The following is a 19,114-nucleotide window of genomic DNA, read 5'->3' on the forward strand; positions in this document are numbered from 1 at the left end:
TGGGATTCTTGTTTATTTTCCTGTAGCATTTGGCATTATCAAGTTGGCTCATTACTTCTTTTTTATAGTTTTCTATGTCCCAAATAACAATGGCACCTCCCTTGTCCGCCTGTTTTATTACGACTGAGGTGTCTTTTTTGAGATTTTCTAAAGCCCGTTTTTCATCATACGAGATGTTAAATTTTGTCCAATTCTTTCCTTCTTCCATTTTACTTATTGCTGATATGATTGTTTTTTCAAAAGTGATGGTTTCTTTAGCGATTTTATTTGCTGGTGGACAAAATTTAGATTTTCTCTTCAATCCGGTTACCTCTAATGGTAGATTCACTGGTGTTTGGGCGAAGAAGGACTTTAGTTTGATTTTGCGACAGAATTCCAGGGCCTCCATTTTTAGTTTTACAAAGTTGGTGTGTCTCCTGGGGACAAAAGAAAGACCTTTTTCGAGTATGCTTCTTTCTGATGAGGTGAGAATTTTGTTTGACAGATTAAAGATCGGGGAAACTACCAGTTCTTGTAGTTCCGTCTCCGTGTTGACATTTCCCATGGCTGGTTGTACCGTGGGCGCGCTCGGTTTTCCGGTTGGCCTCTTCCTAAAAAAGGACCTGCGGAGGGTCCTGGTTGTTGTTGAAAGGCTCCTCTTTTGTTTCCACCTCTCCTTTGGTTGTAACTGTCACTGTCACTATTGCTTGATGCCGATGAGGTGTCTGAGAAGGAAATGAATTTATTAGTCGATCGCCCTTGATATTCTCCTAGGAATCTTCTTGACTCAACTCTAGAGTAAAAATCCGTTTGTAGGTAAGGATATGTTCTTTCAAAGTTAAAGTTTTTCTTGTCCTTTTGGAACTGATTTTCTTTCTGGTTAATTGTATAATCCTTAAATTCTAAAATGTCCTTTTCAACCTTCTCCAGTAATGTTTTTGCGTCCGGGATAAGTTGGTTAGTTTGTATCTCACTTTCCAGAGTTTTGATCTCTTCTAACTGTTGTAACGAGATTCTTTGTGCTGTCTCAACCGTTAAGACCATGAGATCTCGGCTACACTTGGTCTCTATAAAGCTGTATCCTTTCTTGTAAATAGGGTCGTCGGTGAATATCACGGGGATATTTTTAATCTGTAGTCCTCCTGGTATTGTGCCAGCTCGCAGATGCTGGAGGAGATAATGACCATGTAGGTCCGTGCGAATTTGTTTCTTTTTAAGTCTCAAGAGTTTCTCTGTCTCGTTTTGGTTCCTGGCAGTTGTGCTTAATGTAGCTGAAGCGAAGGGAGGGGGTTTTGCCAAAAGGTTTTTTATATGTTCCTCATTATAGGCAAATGTTTGCTCTTCAGACATACTGTGCTAGTTTCACTTGTAAATCAAACAGAACTCAATACAACATGCAACACAACAGGGCTTAGGTCAGAACAAAGTCAATCCCTCCAAGTGGGGCCTGAGAAGGACCTCGCAGAAAGGCTTCTGCAAAAGTATTAACACCATATTCAGGGTCTGGGCTTACTGGCAATAAGGACAAGCCTCACCAGAACAATGATAAACCAAGAGCGGTCACTGGACTAACGAACAGAGATCGAAGAGCGCAGACCCCCCGAGTTAGACAGCGGACACGACGCTAACAGGTAAACGCTTGTACATGTCAGAGAAACATCGCAAGTAAGGCGATCTTCAAAATCAATCTGGATACCTGACACCAGCTCCATTTCACTTACAGGAGACCGGAGCACGTTATTGATTCGCTCAATACAGACTGAGATACCCGTGAACTCCCTGCGCTAAGCAATTAACAGTAAGTCGCCTTGTTAAAACGATTACAACAATGGAATCGAGTTGTTCCCCCCAAATTTTAAAACCATTTCCTCTTACCCCCCAGCTACCCGCTTCCACCCGAATTTTTTTCCAGTTCAATAAACAGCCGCAGTAGGCGTAATACGATGTAAGTAGACACGAGTGAATGTTTTTGCTAAGATTGAATGATTGCCCCTCTGGCGCTTTCACTTTAGAGGCTTAAATCCACCTCATTTTTTGCCCACAGTGACAACCACAAAAGCAAAGCCAGCTACTGAGAGGTATGATTAGTTTTCTCTTCCCCCACTGTAGCGTTGTGAGGAAGTTGGTTTTGTCCCCCCACCTGACCCAATCTCGTTCTCCATTCGCAGGCATACGGTCCTGATGAGATTTCCCCACAACCAGGGGTTATCGAAACGCGTAGACCTCTTCTATTCAGCATTAGGAACCCTTGATTATTTCAGAAAATAACAACATTGTGTACTTGCTTATTTCCAATGCTTTGTCTGTTTTTCAATTGTGACATTGTATAGATTGTAAATAACTGTAATATATCTAGTGATGATATTTTTTGTGTGGTATGAATGGTGATTGCAAGTTGTGATTTTTTGTCAAAATATTGTTTTGCGTATTGTTATTTGTTTAAAATCAGTGTTCATTGAGATTTATGATGTGGAACTAAAGAAATGTTTCCTGATTCAAAAAAAACAAAAAATAGCATATTGAATTGATACATGCATCTAAGTTAAAAAATAAAACAAAACTGATTCAGTCTGAAATATGGTTCATTGAGAATTACTGCTTAATTCAGTTATTCGAGTGATCACCCGAGATCCAGCACATAAGTTACGTGGCAATATTGGTACTGCTCTTGGTTTATCACAGATTCTTTTAAGACACAGCATTTCCCCATAGGGAATGCTGTGAATTAGGTGTCGAGGATGGAAACTGGAAAAGTGTAACACAGAATTGCCAGCAGTTTACTTTCTATATACCCTGGTTTCTAGTTTATTTCTGTTAGAGTATGTTTCTACTTCTAAAAAATGTATGTTAGTGTTACTGATGGTAGAAATGAAACTCAGGTTGACACCATTGTCATTGATATCTGAGACAAAATTCCTGGCTTGCTCTTGGGTCCCCTCCCACACAATGAATAGGTCATCGATATACCTATAGTAAAGCTTAACATGATCATCCATGTATCTTTTGTGTGTTTCCCTGAGAACCAGCTCCTCCCCCCAGCCCATAAATAAACAGGCATATCTAGGGAGAAGAGGGCTCCCATTGCGACTCCTCGCATCTGTTGATTCTGTGTTTTATCAAACAAGAATATATTGTTGTTTAAACAAAAGCTGATCATGCCTAACAACTTGCATTGTGTTGGAGCAAAGTTGCTTTGTTTTTGCTTAGAAATAAATCAATAGCACGCAGACGGTTGTAGTTGGGCTTAGCCTTGCATTCATACAGTGTTATATTAACATGAGCTTATTACAAGTTTAAAAGCTATTTTACCTTTTGCTTTCTTTTGCACATGGCACACTCGTTAGATATTGTTTCGAGTTAGGCTGAGTGTTTTGCTTCACATGAGAATAACCTGTTTTTCTACATTGCCAGACGTGCTTTGTAAGCTTGGTCTGAACAGTGAGTGCAAAGGCCTTCAAGGTTATATCAACACTGTTGCTGTTGTTCAAACTGATCAGCGCACGTTCTAGACATAACATATATGCAGCTGTGGACAGCTCAGATACTGGCGCCTTTAATAATACACTGTGCAGGCATGATTGAACATACATGGAGAACATTCGTATGCTGAGAGCTTGTGCAGAGCTCAATGTGATTCACTCCTGCTAATCTTTGAGGTATGGGGTCGCCTATCCAAGCCTAAAAGACCTTCTTTAGTTATAAAATAAATACCCCACTAGCAAGAGAGGGTGAAATATAGGTATATATTTAACCAGTTTCCATTTAGCATTATAACATGCTTTCTCCCTTTGTATTTTATGGAATAGTAACTATGCTGACAATCTTATTTCTTATCATATGTCTGCTTGTATTAGCTAAGAAGCTACACCTGAGATCACAGCATTAAAATAAACATTTTAAACTTGCTTGTGTCTCCCTTTACTCCCTGTTCTGGACTGGTATGAGAGCATAACGAAAGAGTGCTCATGTTTCCCACCTTACCTGAGGTGTCCTAAGTCGCATGTTCTGGGTTGTCTAATCATATTAACTTTGCTAAGGATGAAGAGCTAATGAGACACTGATGCCAGTCTGATAGGGGATTTTGGCTACTAAGGTGAGTTTTTTGGCACACCCTAATTCACTGAGGTCCTGAGTCTCTGTGCACAGTTCTGTTTCTGAGTAGAATCCCTGCAACATGGCGCCTAACAGTGGTGGTCTTATTTTGTGACGCTTCAGTAGTAATTATATCAGTCCTTAACCCCTTCACTATTTTTTCTGGTTAACAGTGGTGATAGATAAACCTACATATAGTTACATAGGTCTTTTCAAGCTTGACTCTTTCAAAACCTACTACCTAGTTGTGCTACATTGTTTTGCATTGTACCTATCCTGTCTGTGTAGTTATGGGTGACATTGACATACCGCAGCATAGTCGCATTGCGGTCCGCAATCATTTGCAGGCTTATAATGTCACCTTGGAGGGCATGGCGGTTATTTTAGTGCTGGGTGCTGAGATAACTTACCCTTTTGAGATTTTCCACTCATGGGTGACATTACCTGCTGTGGATGCAACTACTCAGGTGTTTCACACTTACACTCACACAGCCGTGCCCGTGGAATATGTTCCTTATAGGACACAGGAAATTCCGATTTCTGCATGGCAGCACCGTGTTTGGTTTAATGGCGCCCTTCCCCACAATTTAACTGCGATTAGATTAGGTCCTTTCTCCATTCCAGGCGCTTCTTGGCCTGCATCCTTGTGCGGGGGCAGTCCCCGTTGCTGATTTGAGGCCCTTATATACCTCTGCAATTGGAGTTATTAGGGCATTGGTTCAATATATTACCCACAATTTCCAGGGCGGGCCCCTGGTGTTGCGCCGCTCCCAGCTGGACCGAGCGGGATGATGCTTAGTCCCGTCATGGTTAATGAGGTTATGGGCAAGCGTCCCCAGGATAAGGATGATATGCCTTTCTGGCTTGCCGAGAAATTTGACCAGCTGGAAGCAGTTTTTCCTAATTCGAGTCTTGTAGAAAAAAACTGAATTCTTACGATTAGTTTGACCAAGGACTTGTGTTAGACCTGTCAGTCTTTGGATGGTCTCCCCTAATTTTTGTCCCTTTCTGCCTCCCATTATTTTTTTTTCCACCAGTTCTTTTTGTGTGGCCTTAGGTCTTCGGGTGCCCCACTACTGCTAATCAGTGCTGAGGTACAGGTACGCCTTCCTAAAATGGTGGATAGAGTGGGTTCCTAAGATGGAGGCCTGATAGGAATTACCTCAGAGTTCTGGCCCATAGGATAACATTAGAGGGTTCCAGAACCTTCCAGCTAGCTCTAGTGACCAGGGCACAGGCTATATAAGGGTGGACAATGGGAGGTCATTTTGTCACACTGCTGGCTGGAGTGCGGACTACAGCGTTAGGGGGATTGTGTCACAGGCTAATTTTATTGCTCCTAGGGGCTGCGGGTTGGCCTGAGGGTGCTACCCTTCTTCCTGTTGATTTGGCCCTGCCTGAGGAAATTCAGAGAGCACAACGCCCCAGTGTGTCCACAATTTAGAAGGACAAATCCCCTTGGTTATCTGAAGAGGGTGACTTTTCCCCAGCCCTAGGCCTCTGGAAGGGTGAGTGCTAGGTTGCAGTCCTCCAACCCCCCCTCTCACTGAAGCTCTGCGGTGCCAAGTCTGCCAAGTACTTCCTCACCACTGATGGTGCGCTGCGAGAGGCCGAGCTGTGTGTGGAGAGAACAACATGAGGCTCCGAGGGTGACGCTGGGCGGGGTCGCTTAGCACCCAAACCCCCGCCCACTGTGTCATCTTCCTGGCAGGGCCGGAGCTTCCTTGGAAGAGCTGAAGCCACCGCAGTCCATCAGGAGGCCGTTCCTATCGCCCTCCGAGGATTCCGGAGGTCAGGAGAAGAGGCCCGCATGTGGTGGCGTTTCCCGTAGTGACTGCGCTGCGGCTTTGCTGCTGCCCCTACCCCCGCCTTGGGCAAAGTGCTGAAAGGCCCGAGCGGGAGAACGGGGTGGATTGGCCTGAAAGTTTTACTCAGTGGAGAGTAGCGGAAGTGCCAGACAACATAAAGGTACCGGGTAAAGGCCAGCCGGAGGGTGGGGTTGAAGGAAGCTGAGTTACAGAGATCTGTTATGGATGGGGCTATTCAGTACTGAGGGCTACGCCGATCCTCTCTCCCTCATGAAAGCGTGACTAACTTACATTACAAGAGTGCCGTACAGACCTGTACCCCCCCCCCTCGAAAATAAGACCTCCCTAAGCTTGCTTCCTACGCAGGAGTGAGAGGGATACAGTGCACATTGATTAGGAAACCGGTATGATACTGTGCCAAATGCCTTTATCAGCTTGATTCAAATTAATGCAGAAGACCTGCTAAAACAGGATTTCATTCTTCTAAGCTTGCTCCAAGCAGATATGCATGCTTATTGCAGTACACACTATATACTTACCTGAATGACTTCGTGACAATCAGTTACAATTGGACTAAGTGAAGTTTACTTATCTGCTGTAGATCCATTTGGTTGTATTTAAACTTCTGGTACTTAAACTACTGTGAGAAATATGATGTAATGAGCAGTTAAAGTATGTAATCTTTGAAAAGAAAATGTCCAAAGCCTAATCTATTGAAAATTGAAAAGAAAGGTGTTTACAAGAAAACAGAGATAAAACGAATCCATTTTCTATTTAACAGACGGTGTGGTGTCATTTTTGGTGGGTTTGCATTGGGTCGTTGTAGTGTGTGTAATGCAAGCACGTCACAATTGCCTTCTAGGTTTAGCCTTCCAGCTAGAGTCATGCTACCTTAAGTGGGCCGGCAGCCCGGTTCCAACAGTTGGTGCTCAGAGGTGGGATAGGATTTGTGCTTGCATACACCCTACAGCAACCTAGTGTGCACCACGCACCTTACACCTAATTATTTTTCTTTCTCTGTCTGGCAATTTTGTTTTCAAAGAGTTAGTCTCTTCAAATGGCATTTTTGGTTTTTCCAAAATCTTTTCTTGAGGTGGTGGTTGTAAGTAGCTCCTATTTGACGCCTTTCTATCAAGTATCTCTCCCCGGACGGGGAAAACCTGCCTCGGCATCCACACCCCGTGAGATGGATGAGGCACCTGAGGTAGTGGTCCCGGAGTCCACGGAAGGGGGTGTTGTCTCCCTGGAGGACTTACCTATCTCTGCGGAGTGGCAAGTGGAGGGAGGACCTACCAGGGAGGAGTTTTGTCAAGGGCAGAAGGAGTGCCCTACCCTTGAGGGTCTGAGGCGACAGGTTGAATCCAAGGCAGCGGGTAACATTTCAGGGAACTTTCACATCTACTGGGAGGATGGCCTCCTCTACAGTGAACCCAAGGCTCCGGTGCACGGTTCGTCCCGGGCCTTGGTAGTTCCCCAGCGTTACCGAGCCTTTCTTTTGGAATTGGCTCATGAAATTCCTTTGGCAGGACACCTGGGCCAGGACAAGACCTTTGCCCGGCTTGTTCCATACTTCTATTGGCCTCAGATGAGGGTTGCGTCCGACACTTTTTGTAGGACGTGTGTGTCCTGTCAAGCCAGTGGGAAAACAGGGGTTAAGCTGAAGGCTCCCCTAGAGCCACTACCTGTCGTTAGCACCCTCTCTGAAAGGGTGGGCATCGACATTGTTGAGCCATTAGATCCACCCACTTCAGCCGGTCACAGGTTTATCCTGGTACTGGTGGATCATGCCACCCGGTACCCAGAGGCTATTCCTCTGAGGACCATTTCTGCACCTGCGGTGGCCCAGGCCCTGATGGGGATTTTTACCCAAGTGGTTTTCCCCAAGGAAGTTGTGTCCGACAGGGGGGCCAACTTAATGTCAGCATACATGTAGGCTATGTGGAAGGAATGTGGAGTCACTTACAGGTTCTCAGGGGTCTTCCCAGAAGAAAGAGGGGGGAGATAAAAAGAAGGAGTTCTACAAAGGCCCACAAAATAGTTCACAAGGGAAGGAGTCAGGTTCCCCAGCCAAATCTGGCCACCAGAAACCTGCTTATCCTGACCGTAGTCAGCAGCCCAGAATTGTCCATTGCTACGAGTGCGGTGAAGTTGGACACTATAAGGGAGATGCCAAGTGTCCAAAGAGAGCACACCCTCCCACTGGAGGAAAAACCCCAGGGGTGGCGAGTGTGGTGCTCGGGTAGGAGCTGCCCCTAGACAAGGGGGGTGAGTGGGCAGGGCTGACCTTAGTGTAAGTATAGGCAATGGGTCACCATCAATGGCCAGAGGAGGAAGGCTCTGAGGGACACAGGTGCCAGCATGACCATGGTGAGAAGACAGCTGGTCTCCCCAGAGCATCTGATTCCCAATTTACTCCACCCAGCTGTGATGGCTGAGGGCAGAGTTGGTCACTATCCCGTGGCTGAGGTTCCCTTTGAGTGGGAAGGGGTCACTGGCCTTCTACGAGTTGCGGAAGCCCTATTGTGCCAGTCGATTGTCTGTTGGGAAATGACCTTGAGCACAATGCTTGGAAAGAGGTAGAGTTCCAGACACATACGAAAATGCTGGGATTACCTGATTGGACCTGTGCAAGCACGAGATCTGCGACTGCCCGGAGGGGAAGCCCCACAAGTGCTGGAGCCTGGAACAAAGGCACAGCCAGCTGCCAACGAGGGGAAGATCCGGGGACGGGGAAAACCTGCCTCGACATCCACACCCCGTGAGATGGATGAGGCACCTGAGGTAGTGGTCCCGGAGTCCACGGAAGGGGGTGTTGTCTCCCTGGAGGACTTACCTATCTCTGCGGAGTGGCAAGTGGAGGGAGGACCTACCAGGGAGGAGTTTTGTCAAGGGCAGAAGGAGTGCCCTACCCTTGAGGGTCTGAGGCGACAGGTTGAATCCAAGGCAGCGGGTAACATTTCAGGGAACTTTCACATCTACTGGGAGGATGGCCTCCTCTACAGTGAACCCAAGGCTCCGGTGCACGGTTCGTCCCGGGCCTTGGTAGTTCCCCAGTGTTACCGAGCCTTTCTTTTGGAATTGGCTCATGAAATTCCTTTGGCAGGACACCTGGGCCAAAACAAGACCTTTGCCTGGCTTGTTCCATACTTCTATTGGCCTCAGATGAGGGTTGCGTCCGACACTTTTTGTAGGACGTGTGTGTCCTGTCAAGCCAGTGGGAAAACAGGGGTTAAGCTGAAGGCTCCCCTAGAGCCACTACCTGTCGTTAGCACCCTCTTTGAAAGGGTGGGCATCGACATTGTTGGGCCATTAGATCCACCCACTTCAGCCGGTCACAGGTTTATCCTGGTACTGGTGGATCATGCCACCCGGTACCCAGAGGCTATTCCTCTGAGGACCATTTCTGCACCTGCGGTGGCCCAGGCCCTGATGGGGATTTTTACCCAAGTGGTTTTCCCCAAGGAAGTTGTGTCCGACAGGGGGGCCAACTTAATGTCAGCATACATGCAGGCTATGTGGAAGGAATGTGGAGTCACTTACAGGTTCTCCACCCCTTACCACCCCCAGACCACTGGTCTGGTGAAAAGGTTTAACAAAACCCTGAAGGGCATGATCAGGAGTCTGCCTGAGAGCCTGCGGAGGAAATGGGACATCCTCCTACCCTGTTTGTTGTTCTCATACAGGGAAGTGCCACAGAAAGGAGTGGACTTTAGCTCCTTTCAGCTTCTGTATGGACATCCAGTTAGAGGACCTCTCAGCCTGGTGAAAGATGGATGGAAAAAGACTCCCAGGAGGCTTCCCCAGGATGTGGTGAGTTACATGCTGGCTTTCCGTAGCCAAATGGCAAAGTTGTGGAAGCAAGCTTCTGACAACCTTGAGGCCAGCCAGGCAGTCATGAAGGAGTGGTACGACCACAATGCTCACCCCGTGGAGTTGGAGCCTGGACAGAAGGTGTGGGTCATGGAGCCTGGAGAGCTTAGTGCCCTCCATGATCGCTGGACAGGCCCCTTTGAAGTGGTTGAAAGGAACGGCAAGGTCACCTGTTTGGTGGATCTTAAGACCCCCAGGCAGCCCCATCCGGTGCTCCATGTCAACCGCCTCAAGCCCCACCATGAGAGGTCCGAGGTCACCTTGATGATGATGACCAATGGGGCAGAGGAGGAGGAAAGTGAGCCTCTTCCTGACCTATTTACGTCCCAAGAGAAGGACGGTTCAGTGGAAGGAGTGGTCCTCTCACCATCTCTGACTCCTGAGCAGTAGAGGGACTGGTGCCAAATTTTGGAGCAGTACTCCTCGCTGTTCTCCCTTATCCCGGGGAGGACCCACCTGTGTACCCACGATGTGGACACAGGAGACAGCCCACCTGTGAATTCCAAGTCCTACCGGCTGTCAGATAAAGTGAAAGCCAGCATCCATAGTGAGGTCACCAAGATGCTGGAGCTGGGAGTGATTGAACTTTCCGACAGCCCCTGGTCCAGTCCGGTGGTACTGGTACCAAAAGCTGCCCCACCGGGCACCACACCGGAACTCAGGTTCTGTGTGGATACCAGGGGACTGAACTCAGTGACGAAGACTGTCGCTCATCTCATTGTGGTAAATAAAATAATTACCCTGTCAGAATTTCTATACATTAACAAGGATCATGCATATAATGAGAGGCAGAGTCCGTGGTGTCCGATTCAAAAGGGCTTTAATTCAGTAACTCGAGTTAAGGGAGAATCGGGTTCCATCACCACTAGGGATCAGGAAGGATCGTCATCTGAACTTTATTCACAGAGTGCATTATTTATACTTAAAACATACATTAACTTGCATAGAGAAGGCGGAGCGCTCCAGGCGGAGCAGGAGAAAGAGAGATAAGAGCACATGGGCGAGAAAAAGGCGTGTAAGAAGGCGTACACGTGGGTGTTCCCTTGAGGAGTCATGGGAGTGTCATAGGTGGGTGGATACATGGAGGGGGTCGGCATGGTCAGCAGGAACCTTTACTCTACTTGTGAGCGCAACTTGGTCATGACGTGGAATTGACGTGTAACTGGGGGAAGCTGGGGGGAGCTGGCTTTCGTGCTAGTAGAGAAACCTTGGATGTCAGGACGACCTGCACTTCTGGTATTATCTGATATCTTGAGTTTGGAGGATGTATTATCTGAATTAAAGGTCGCTCGAGCAAAGGCTGCTCATCACTAAGAGCTAGTGTGTGCATATATTTCTTCGTGCATTGCGTGGGGCCATGGGCCTTCTATGGATGCAAGTTCTGTAAATCACTTGAATGGAGACAGAAAGGCTAGGCCCTATCTTCCGCAGGCGGGTTATGTTTACCCTTTTCATTAAGCAGGAATGTGTTTCTGTGGAGCAGAGCAGATAACTATAAGCAAAATACTGTCTTGGCAGGCCAGGCTGGCCACCTCTCGGCTATGCAGGAAGTATGTGAGAGGTCAGGGGTACATAGCTAAACTGTAGCTTTCAGAGTGTCAGGAGGCATGGGTCCTGGCTCAGCTGAGCCACAAAACGTGTTCATCTCGACTTTTAAACGTGCACCATGTAAATACGTTGGCAACATAGGCCTCAGTGCAGAATTAACGTTTCTTTCATTGAGGGCTTGGTAACTGACATTCTAATATTGGACGGAAATGCAGAGGCATTATTATTACAGGCATGAGAGGGAAAGTGCATGGCGACATGGACATACATGGGGTACATGTAGGGGACACATTGGTCACATAAAATTTCTATTTCCTCATTCCCTCCTTGTCCCCTACTGTGCCCTTCAGGACACATCTATATTCATGATACCATATATCTGATCATACAGCATCATCTGTTTGTCTTTTTTCTTTTGTATACGTGGATGGGGAATACAGGCAGTGGCACACAAGCCGCAAATCGCTGGGCCACATTGCAGACAGAGACAGCAACTGAATATAACAAGCAGTATCATTCCTAGGAATGACAACACTGTCCAACCCCATCCTGATATTATGCTCCAGAGCCAACCGGACCAAGTCCATGGGTCTTGATGCATCTCATGAGCTATCTTGTGGAGTCTTGTTATTGCTGCATACACGGATGGCGCGTTATTAGGAATAAACACGCAACAACTGGAGCCGATCACTCTACAAGCCCCGCCCCTATCTGCCAGGATGACGTCAAGAACAAGGCGATTCTGAAGAACAACAAGTCTCATGGCAGACTGCTCCTCTGTCAAGTTCGCCAGGGCAGAAGTAGTCTCATTCACTACTGCTTCTAAAGTTCTTGTTAAGTGCTATGTGTCCCCAGGGTTTGGAAATCTAGACAAGGGGGAAGGGCTTTGTCAGTAGCTGGGCCAAAGCTCTGGAATGACCTCCCCTATGACATCAGAGTTTGTAGGGAACATTTTCCTTTTAGGAAAAAACAAAAAACTTTCTTGTTCAATTACTAACTCTGGTAGGGCAATTGATATACATTAGACAGGGCTTTGTTCACAGATGTTGCCAAAGGCGCGGAGATACTCCTTAGGGAGTCGAGTTCCTAGCGCGTTACAAGTCTGTAAATAAAAATAAATAAATAAATAAACCTGCGTATGAGTTTACTGTTTTGGACGGGACCTATGAACCAGAAGTATCCCTTAATGAAATCTGTATATTGCTCCCAAACTGTCTCAGTCTGATCAACAACTGGGGAATCGATCTCCCTCCTGTGTCTAACATGTACTAGTCGTGAATCTCGATGATAATGGGATGGGGCTAGAAAGACGGGTGGCAGCAGGAACGCTATATAACACGTCCCACCCCAGTCTAAGGCAGACGTACATAGGCTGTCTGACCGCAAATGAAATAGAAATGGCGGGAAGCTTTGAAAGTAGACTTTCCTTTATCATTGAACTCGACTACAGTATTACAATCACTGTATCCTAAATGCACTGATCCTTTTTTCCTAACGCACAATTCGCCTTTTACTGGTAGGACTGATATGGACGGTGGACCTGTATTTTTCTCGGACTGGACATTCAGAATCATAAAGTTAAGGGAAGCATTTCCTTGTTCGTACACTTCATTTTCTAGATCGGTCCCTTTCCTTTGGGGAAGACCATCTTCGTCTGGGAAACATGCCTTATTCATTACTGTATTCAAATCTCCCCAAACCCAATCGCTCTGGGAAGCTGTGAATTTTCTGTCTTGTGATGACATTAAAGCAAACCATGCTCCGCACGAACCATTGTGCGAGAACGGAAAAGGAAAAAGGGGCAGAACTCCCTTCGTTTTCTGATAAGGTGGGAGTCGGCCACATACCCAGCAATTTGTTACATTGCTGGTCTGATGAGAATGATGCAACATTCGAATAAAAGTATTGTTGGGCAGTGCTAGTCGATATGACAGTTCATGGGGTGGCAGATCACTGAATGTGTGCTCTACAGTGTCATTAAAGGAAGAGTTTATATGTGAAGCAATAGGAGGAAAGAAAACATGTAATGTCAAGCTGATACATATAATCGTTATACTTAGAAGAAACATAATAATCAGAGTTACTATACATCTACTGCGTAAAATCTTGCAGTATTTCTCTCTCATTTCTCTCTTTCTACTATTCTGGTCTACGATCTTATACATGTCAGGAACCTGTCTAACCGATTCACCACAGGGTGGACTTAAACAATTAAACGCTGTCTGACTTACTAGACCGTAATTTAGACCTATACTCCTGTTGCGGAGTCTTTTCTAGCAAAGGGGGCTTTGAGTCATTAATTTCAGGGCAGTCTTTAGGCTTGATCAAAGTTCCGGAATTTCCATGGAATTTTTTGATATGCTGGGCGTGGATCCAGCCTTTTCTTCCTTCGACCTTGACGGCAGTCCTCGTGGTAAGCAGTACTAACTTCGGTGTTCGCCAGCGGGGCTCGAGAGGGCTTGAACGATCAAAATTCCGGACCAAAACTAGATCCCCCGGGACGATGGCATGTTCTTTGACTTGGGTGTTGTCGGGGAAGGCGGCGGCAACCTGTGAACGACAAGAGAGGAGTGCAGACATCAAGGAAGCCAGGTAATCTGTCAGCATATTACAGTCAACATCAGTAATTTTCTTTGGCATAGGCGTACCCCACATATTCGGTGGTCTACCAAAAACCACTTCGTAAGGGGACAGGCCCGTTCTGGAATAAGATACCATACGCATGTAAAAGAGGGCAACCGGCAAGGCTACCATTCAATCCACGCCTTTTTCTGCACAGACTTTTGCTAATTTCGTCTTAAGTGTCTGGTTATGACGCTCGACAAGTCCGGCTGCCTCTGGGTGTCGTACACAATGAAATTTCCACTGGTAGCCTAACAGAAGGGACACTTGTTTCATTAATTCAGAAGAGAATGGCTGACCGTTATCTGAGTACACGACACGGGGCAATCCGTACCGTGGGAAAAACTCACACACCAGTTGCCTGGCGGTGGTCACAGCAGTGTAATCTGGGACTGGGTACTCTTCTGTCCATCTAGATAGTGCACATACAACTACTAGGACATATTTGTATCCTCTACATCTGTCCATCTGGATATAATCCATCTGGAGGACTTCAAAAGGATGGTCAGGAGGATGAAATCCACCTTGTTCCACCGGAATGCCTTTGCCTGGATTGAACTGGCAACAGATCATACAGGTGCATACTTTCTGTTTCGCTGCTGTACGCAGGTGCTTGTTGAACCAAATATTCTGTAAACTGTCTAACATTGCCTTTTCTCCTAAGTGTGCTGGACTATGTGCTGTGTTTATGATGACTTGTACCATAGAGTCTGGGAGGAACCATGTAGCTTTGCCCTTAGTCATCCAACCCTGGTCAGTCTGACCCCTCCTTGTTCAGTCCATTTCTTTATTTCGTCTGGAGTGGCATGTGTCTGTATGTCGAGTAGATCTTGTGAAGGATCCCTGACTGTCATGCTGTTTGTCAGTGATGGTACTTTTGTCTTTGTCGTGTCTGTTGGTGTCTGGGCTGTAAGTTTAGCTGTTCGGTCTGCCAGGTCGTTACCCTGGGAAATGGTGTCTGTTACTTTCGTATGTGCTTTGCATTTCAGGATGGCTATGGCTGTAGGCAAATGTATTGCTTCTAACAGAGCCTGAATAAGGGGACCATGCTGAATTTTGGCCCCATGAGAGGTCAGAAAACCTCTCTCCTTCCATAATACTCCGAAGTCATAAACGACCCCGAAGGCATACTGTGAATCTGTATATATGTTCACTTTTAAGTTCTTGGCTCTTATGCAGGCTTGGGTCAGAGCGATGAGCTCTGCTGCTTGTGCTGACAGTGTGTCTATTCTTTGTGTCTCTATGACTTCAGTATCAGTGGTCACGGCATATGCGGCCACTAACTCTCCTGTGCTTGTTCTCATGCATGAACCATCCACATAAAGTGTCAGGTCAGGGTCTGGCAGTGCAATGTCTGTCAGGTCTTGTCTTGGTTTCGCCACTGTATTTATTACTTCCACACAGTCATGTGGTGCAGTGTCTACTGTGCTTGAGGGCAAGAGTGTAGCAGGGTTGAGAATATTGCATCGTCTGATCTCTATGTTTGGCTGAAATAACGTCAGTTCATATCCTGTCAGTCTCTCTACAGTCAGATGTTGTGTCTGTGTTCTATTCAAGAGAACTTCCACTGCATGTGGGACCTGTACTGTCAGGGGGTGTCCTAACACTATGGAATCACTTTGTCTTATAGCAAGGGCTGTTGCTGCAACTAATTTCAGGCACGCAGGAAGAGCCTGGGCCACTGGATCCAATGTACTAGAAAAATAAGCACAAGGCTTGTGTTTTCCTGCTTGATCTTGTGTGAGGACAGATAATGCTGTTCCATCTCGTTCAGTGACAAAAAGCGTAAAAGGCTTGCTGTAATAAGGAGTCGCTAGAACTGGTGCTTGACATAAGGCTTTTTTCAATTCTTCAAATGCCAGGGTATGTTCTTGTGTCCAAGGGAGGACAGTCGAAGACGCTGCCTCCTGTGTTGTTAACTGTATGAGTGGTTTGGCTAGATATGCATACTGGGGAATCCATTGTCTGCAGTAAGAAGTGAGGCCAATGAAGGCTCGTACTTCCTTTTGTGTCTTGGGCTGTGGAAGGTTGGCAATTAACTGAATACGTTCTTGTGTCAGCTGTCTACCCCTCTTGGGAAGCAAGTGTCCAAGGTACACCACTTGCTGTGCACAGAATTGCAACTTCGAAGGGGACACTTTGTGCCCCTTGTCTGCCAGAAAGTGTAAAACTATCAGTGATGCATGTTCGCAGTCTGGTTCTGTTCGTGCTGTGATCAGGATATCGTCTACATATTGGAGCAGTGCAGTGTTGGCAGGCATGTGAATACTGTCCAGTTGTCTCTTTAATGCTTGACTGTAAATGCTAGGACTTTCTGTGAATCCTTGAGGAGCTCTCGTAAATTTAAAGCTGCGTCCATTTAAACTGAATCCGAAGAGGTATTGGCTCTCTGGATGAATCGGGACACTGAAGAAGGCGTTCTTTAGGTCGATTACAGTAAAGAACGTCGCCTCGGAATCAATTGCAGTCAGTAATGAAGAAATGTCTGGGACCACTGGGTATTGAGGAATTATGCATTTGTTCAGTTCTCGAAGGTCAATCACTAGTCTGTAGACTGGTGGTGCATTAGGGTCTGTTCGTTTAAGAATAGGGATGACAGGTGAATTACATATATTCGAGTCAGTTTCTACTACCACTCCATGTGCAATGAGTTCGTCAACAATTTTCAGTATGGCTACTACGGCATCAGGTGGTAACTTGTATTGTCGGATTCGTGGCAGTACTACTCCTGGTTTGAGAGTGACGCGGTGTGGCGTAATGTGCATGTAACCTACGTCAGTCGGACCCTGTGCCCATAAATGCTGTGGTACATTCTGGAGTCTGTGATCAAAATCTTTCAACACATAATGTACCTTAAAATCACGTAAGAACAATCGTACTCCTTCCGGAGAACAACAAATAACTGCTCCTAGTTCTTTCAATGTCTTTATACCAAGCAAATTTTCTGGACATGACTTAGTAAGTAACAAGTCTGTGGTAGGGGACAATGGACCGACTCCTAGGGAAACTGGTTTTGACACTTCATTAACAATAGGCTTTCCTGAAAATCCCAGGGAAACATTCTGTGAGCCTGAGAGGGGTGCCCCTGGAACCTCGTCATGGCTGATGGTAGTTCTGCTCGCCCCTGTGTCAATCAGAAATTTTCTGTCTTTTCCCAATACACGGCTATGTACATAGGGACCTTCTTGGTCTACAGGAACCTCAATAAGGGGCAAGCCAACCTCCCTCTCTAGGCTGTTTCATGAGAACTGTTGGTATTCTGGATAGTCCGACTGTGTGTACTGGTACATTTGCTGGGTGGCTTGTTGTGTGGCAGCTGCTGGTGGGGGTGGAAAATTCGCTACTGTCTGTTGCGTGTTCTGTGGGGTGCTATTCTGTCTAGGAGGATGCGGTCGTTCTTTTGTCTTGCCTGTAGCTATATTGTGTTTCAGGACAGCACATTCATTTACATAGTGACCTGGTTGCTTGCAATAATTACAGTTCCCTTTAATAGGTGTCGTGCCCTTTTTATTCGCATTAGCTGGTACCGACTGTGCAACCAGTACTTTCATTTTCGTATCTTTCATGCGTCTCTTTTCATGATCCTGTTCCTCTCTAATTCTGTTCTGGTGATATTGTAACATTTGCAACATTTGGGAAGGGCTATTTGCTTGCCAGGTACTCTCAACCTTCAGTACTCTATTCTTGATCGGGGGTAAGGAATTCTCTACTAATTTGCTCACAAAAAGGTGTGGATATGATTCACTACTTGGCTTAAGGCCACTATTAATAGAAAAACATTTCTCGAATCTAGAATAAAAATCACTTGTGTCCTCGTCTGGTTTCTGTTTACAGGCTGAAATAGCATCCCAATCTTCCTTTTTAGTAGTCAATAATCTCGGCAAAACCTGTATCAAGAGTTCAGGTAGTTCTTTAGCTTTGTCCCCAAGACCAACACCAGGGTGCCGGCTTTTATCCTCGTCTTCCAATTCTGCCCAACTTAACTTTTTCTCTCCCAACTCCCAGTCTTTTTCTTTAAGCTTTTCGTAAATACCAGCAGGTAACAGTACTTTCAATAATTTTATAATGTCAGTGTACGTGTAATCCCCTATGCGGAGAATGTCTTTTAATTTACGGTGGAACCCCCCTGGGTCTTTATCATGGCAGGGCAGCATCTTTTTCATTTCCAGTATTTCTAATTTCGTCAAGGGTGTGTAAACGTATACTCGCTGAAGGTTACCCGCCGCATTTTCGACGGGATGTACCTCTCGCAGGGGGTTCTGTCTGTCTATGTGTAAGCTCTTTCTGTCGTGGTGTGGGGCAGGAATCATGCATGTGGTCATAGAAGTCAAGTACTTATGTCGTTGATCCAGAATGACATTAATTAATTCAGTACCTAGGCCTATCCATCTCTCTAGAAGTATATCGTCTAGTAATTTATACAAGGGACCAGGATCAGAATATTGACTCTCGTACAATGTTATCAAATGTTGAACCATGTAAATACCAGCCAAACGCTGTTCGTTCGGAGGAAGGCTCAAAAAGGTCTGAGCCACTACGTCACTGTTATATATGTTAGCATTAGACACCCATTGAATGGCTGACCGGGCCAATTCTTGAAAGTGTGGGGTCTGGGGTCTATCGCACTCTACTCATCTTTTCAGTGCGTTCTCAGTAGCTTGGAATAAATTTTCGAGGGAATATCTTTCTTTTATAGGAGGTCCCTGTTTGCGGTAGTCGAGGCACTTAGGCCTGTCAAACTGCCGTGCTTTGCCTACGTAATTCATTTTATCCATCTCCTCTGTTTCGTGCTCAGCATCTTCTGATGCTGAATCATATTTTTCGTCAGACTCTTTCCTGTGTATATTTAAGATCTCTTTTCGTATTTTCCTGTACATACATTCTGTCTGTCCCTGTTTATCATGTTTACCGGCAGCTATGTTGTCACTCCAATCAGTCAGACCTCTGGTTACTCCTTTGCCTGGTTGGTCTTGTTCCCTGATCAGACAGTTAATCAAAAAACGTAAAATTATGCATTTAACCTCCACCTTTCTTTGTTCCATGGCCTCTTCTATACTCTCGGGTCCCTCCCCCGCTCTAATGAAATGGTATATTTTATCAAAATTTTCCTTCATGCCTGGTAGGGTGATCAAATAGTCTACGGCGTGTCTTAATCTTAGTGAGTACACGAGCATTGCACCCGCACCTGGTACTGG

This window comes from Lissotriton vulgaris, chromosome 5, assembly GCF_964263255.1.
Source record: "Lissotriton vulgaris chromosome 5, aLisVul1.2, whole genome shotgun sequence".
In the NCBI taxonomy this organism is placed as follows: domain Eukaryota; kingdom Metazoa; phylum Chordata; class Amphibia; order Caudata; family Salamandridae; genus Lissotriton; species Lissotriton vulgaris.